Raw genomic sequence first — 6,000 nt, forward strand, 5'->3', positions numbered from 1 at the left:
CAGAATGAACACTCTGCTTGAAATCTTCCATTAAAACTAACTGTCTCAAACTCTCAAAATCTGTGACTTCCTTAGACCCACACCACCTATCAAACAAAGTTTCCTTTTCTCTAGCAAACTCTACAAAAGTCTCATTGTCCCTTTTATGAGCATTTCTTAATTTCTGACGGTAAGCCTCAGGAACTAACTCATAAGCTTTAAAAAGTGTCTTTTTGACAAGATCATAGTCTGAGCTTTGCTGTATCGACAAGGTCGAGTAAGCATCCTGAGCTTTACCCTTCAAAACAGTTTGCAGTAGCATAGTCCATGACTCCCTAGGACACTTGAGGTTTTCAGCAACTTTTTCAAAATGTACAAAATATTTGTCTATTTCTTTCTCATTAAAAGGAGGTACCAGTCTTGCATGCCTTGCAATGTCAAAAGAGGAAGAATGTAATAGAGGAGAAGACTTTTCTAACCTTTTCAGTTCAATGTCGAATTTTTTGAATTCTATTTCTTTTCTTTCTCTTTCTCTTTCTCTTTCTTTTTCTATTTCTCTCTCTATTTCCATCCTTTTTAGCTCTTCTTGTTTTCTATTTTCCTCTTTTTGAATTTGTTACTGGATTTCAAGCTTTTTCATCTCAAAAGTTTCTGAATTATCTTCTTTCATCATTTCCAAAACCTCATGCCCAAAAATTTCCTCATCAATAAAGTGATTCAGCACAATTTTCAAAATCTGAAATTTCCTCATAGCAGGTTTGGCCTCAAGTTTGAAATGTGAAGAAATTTTGCAATAAATCTGATTTGCACAATCCACTGACTGTCTCAGGGGGTAGGGGATTCAAGAAACTTCTCAAGTTCAAACACCATTTTGCTGGTTTCACAATTAACTTGTTGCAAAACTGCAGAAATTTGAAATATATTTCACAAAAGGTCTCAAATGTCAAATGAATTCTATCCCGGACGAGCCCCCGATTTTGTTACGGTTAAATAATTGCCGTGACAAAAGGTTTAAGAATCCCCTTTGAACCAGCAAAATATAACACAGACAAGTCTAAAATATTCAATAATATATTGAGCAAACAATGAGCAAGCTACAATGAATCACAATACAGATTTCTAATACAATGCAATTGAGTCACAAATCTAAAGTTATGGGTCACATATATAAAATATTAACTCACCAGAGTCTTGGTAATCACAGTGAGATCAGATATTGTAAATGGAGCTTGTTTACAAATGAAAGCAGTCAGGCACGAAATGTCAGGGTCGGGCGATGGTGTTGTGACGAAGGCAAACAACGATGGGCAACTCCAGTGAAAGATCCATGTAATTCCGTATGTTAGTCCATGTGTCAGTCTTTGTGCCGCATCACACAACAGCCAGCCTTTATATATACTGACACAGATTCTCGAACTTTCCAGCAAAGCATGGCTGTATCATTAAACACTTAGATCTTTCTCGAAACATGTTGAACATACGACACGACGATGTCAACACATAAACATATGGTCAAGGGAGGTAACTCTGGAGCGCTATCATAAAGGCGTGCCGCTAAAATACTGTTGCCGATGAACATATATGACTCGAAATGTGACCCACAACCAACACTCAAAACCTTAAACATTGTGACTCATAATTATTATCACCTAACCAATGTTATTACAAATTACAAAAACACACTCTCGTAACACATTATATTTACACTAACATTTTATATTGATAACACTACATTATAACGTTATAATATATTTACACTAACAATATATTTATAACACTACATTACAACGTTACATTATATTTACACTAACATTGCATCCTACATTACGCTTACATTTTATCCATCATAACTCGAACCATATACTCAACATAACACTACGAATATATCCAACAGGGTATTAACCGTAAATCCAACATAACTCGAACCATGTACTCAACATAGCACTACGAATATATCCAACAGGGCATTAACCGTAAATCCAACATACCTCTGGCCATACTGACTGACTGACTGAGTTTGGTTTTACGCCGCTTTTAGCAATATTCCAGCAACATCACGGCGGGGGACACCAGAAATGGGCTTCACACTTTGTACCCATGTGGGGATTCGAACCCGGGTCTTCGGCTTGACGAGCCAACGCTTTAACCACTAGGCTACCCCACCGCCCCTTCCTCCTCTGGCCATATACTCGACAGAGTACTAACAATAAATCCAACATAACTATGGCTATATACTCAACAGAGCACTGACCATATATTATCCAACATAACTCTAATCATTTAAATAGTATTACACTAACTATATGTCAAAGATTATGTTAAACAAAATAACACAAAACACGTGTCCAACAGAACAATTACAATATGTTCAACATTACACTCCCAATACATTCAACATTACACTCCCAATACATTCAACATTACATCCCAAATATATTCAACATTACCCTCCCAATATATTCAACATTACACTCCCAATACATTCAACATTACATCCCCAATACATTCAACATAACATCCCCAATACATTCAACTTTACACTCACAACATATTCAACATTACGCTCCCAATACATTCAACATTACACCCCCAATACATTTAACATTACACCCCCAATACATTCAACATTACACTCCCAATACATTCAACATTACACTCCCAATATATTCAACATTACATCCCCAATACATTCAACATTACATCCCCAATACATTCAACATTACACTCCAAATACATTCAACATTACACTCCCAATACATTCAACATTACATCTCCCAATACATTCAACATTACTCTCCCAATACATTCGACATTACACTCCCAATACATTCAACATTGCACTCCCAATACATTCAACATTACACTCCCAATACATTCATTACACTCCCCAAACATTCAACACTCCCCAATACATTCAACATTACACCCCAATACATTCAACATTACATCCCCAATACATTCATCATTACATCCCCAATACATTCAACATTACACTCCCAACATATTCAACATTACACCCCCAATAATTCAACATTACATCCCCAATACATTCAACATTACACTCCCAATACATTCAACATTACACTCCCAATATATTCAACATTACATCCCCAATACTTTTGAACATTACACTCCCAATACATTCAACATTACACCCCCAACATATTCAACATTACATCCCCAATGCATTCAACATTACATCACGAATACATTCAACATAACGCTCCCAATACATTCAACATTACGCTCCCAATACATTCAACATTACACTCCCAATACATTCAACATTACATCCACAATACTTTTGAACATTGCACTCCCAATACATTCAACATTACTCTCCCAATACATTCAACATTACACTCCCAATACATTCAACATTACGCTCCCAGTACATTCAACATTACATCCCCAATACAACATTCAACATTACATCCCCAATACATTCAACATTACACTCCCAATATATTCAACATTACATCCCCAATACAACATTCAACATTACGCTCCCAATACATTCAACATTACACTTCCAATACATTCAACACAACGCTCCCAATGCATTCAACATTACACTCCCAATACATTCAACATTACATCCCCAATGCATTCAACATTACATCCCCAATACATTCAACATTACACTCCCAATACATTCAACATTACGCTCCCAATACATTCAACACTACGCTCCCAATACATTCAACATTACATCCCCAATACATTCAACATTACATCCCCAATACATTCAACATTACATCCCCAATATATTCAACATTACACCCCGAATACATTCAACATTACACTCCCAATACATTCAACATTACATTTCCAATACATTCAACATTACGCTCCCAATGCATTTAACATTACACTCCCAATACATTCAAAATTACACTCCCAATACATTCAACATTACACTCCCAATACATTCAATGTTACACTCCCAATGCATTCAACATTACATCCCCAATAAATTCAACATTACATCCCCTATACATTCAACATTACACTCCCAATACATTCAACACTACATCCCCAATACATTCAATATTACACTCCCAATGCAATCAATATTACATCCTCAATACATTCAACATTACATCCCCAATACATTCAACATTTCACTCCCAATACATTCAACATTACACTCCCAATAAACATTACACTCCCAATACATTCAACATATCCACTAACCATATACCAGGCATGTATCTAACCTTGTGCTTACATCAACAAGGAATGTCAGTTAATCGATGAGTGAGTTTGAAGGCCACTATGAACGACATTTCTGCTATTCCACAGCATGTCAGTTTGACTTTGAGGACAGCCCGACGTGATGCAGACTCCAGATCTTTGCCACATTGTATAAACCCACCATATAATGGATCTGGTGCTGACAATCCTCGCCACAAAGTCAAGCCGACCAGTGTTTCCAACTTGTAACCATGGGTTTCTGGCACGCAACAGAAGCTCAGACTAGCGATACAAATAGTCACTGATATATTGGGTATGCGGTGGTGTTAAAAGGAGTACTGAATGCTTAAACACACGCCAGTGCCAATCACCATGCATCATTATCCAAGGGACCCATACAGATCCGAGTTAGAACTGATCTTCAACAACCCATGCTTGTTATAAGAGGCAACGGGATTGGGTGGTCAGGTTCGCTGATTTGGTTGAGACATCTCTTTATTGCCTAGACCGATGCTCATGATGTCAGTCACTGGGTTGTCTATGCCAGACCTAGTTATTATCTCAGTCAAAAAGCCGGTATATTAAACAAACAAACAAAACATTATCAAAATGATACTACATTACAGCATTTTTTAATGATTGAGTTTTGGCATGTTAAGTATACGTTTGAGGAAAACTCATCTTAATCATGTTTAGTTCATGGCGAATCTAATAATTGTCGCTCGTTCATACAGATTATGACTGAATTGTTGTATGGCAGTATTGAAGACGCGTACAGAAGGAACTCTATTGATAGACAGCACACCACTAGGAATAATTGGACACAACTTTAGAACCTCGTGGATTTACTGTTAGCTTGACCAAAACAAATCAGCTTGATATTCACCCTTACATATGAAGTTTTAGCAATTACAACTTTAGATCCTGTGTTGCCATGGAAACACCATTGATCAAAATGGGGATAATTGTGCCAAACATATGTCTGTCTAATCACGGCGTGACAAAGGCAATACTGCACACAGTCGTCGTTATCGAACCTCAAATGAATACCATCTTACACAGATTTTTGCGTAATCATTTACAGTAATCATCTCTATTTAGATTATGTACATAGAAATCTTCTAATGTACTGTGATGTACATCAAATCGGTATACGACCAGTCTCTATTTAAGTTAAGTAATGCTTTTAATAAAACAATACTGATAGAAAACTGCCTTTGTTTGTTCCGTTGTTTGACGATAGAACCTAGGCACCCCTGTCGTCTTGGCACCGCGTGGTCCAAATGAAACGGCATCATTTGATTGTGGGCTGAATCCCGGTTTACTTTGGTAATGTTTTGTCATGAGTTCTAAAAACATATAAACAGACATACAAGCAAGTTTATGAAGTCATAGCAATATGGTTGCCCGAGACTTACACGTTGACACGTTGATACGTTCACACGCTGTGGTATATATCACATGACGCTAAACACAGAAATAAACTCAAATCACTCACTCACTTATCTTTCGCATTTGTCTGTTGTACGGTGAACGAAAGAAAATATAACACAAACCTATAAACTCATAATATGTATGTTGTACAAGTGAGAGTGTATGGTTATTACAGCAATATCCAGCCCTGGACACTGTCCCTTAGGTCACGAAAGATAAACACATTTAACCTTACAAAATGTAGTAACAGTTTTCACACTGCCAGACTGCTGTGTCGAGCTGTGCATCATTGGTGTGCCATGTTCTTTCTGGAAGGGACTATCTATCAACAACGTCGGTAGATATGGGCATTATACATGAATACAATCAATATACATTCACCAAAGGACG

Source organism: Haliotis rubra, unplaced genomic scaffold, assembly GCF_003918875.1.
Source record: "Haliotis rubra isolate DU_JTF1 unplaced genomic scaffold, ASM391887v1 Scf526, whole genome shotgun sequence".
NCBI classification, from domain to species: Eukaryota; Metazoa; Mollusca; class Gastropoda; order Lepetellida; family Haliotidae; genus Haliotis; species Haliotis rubra.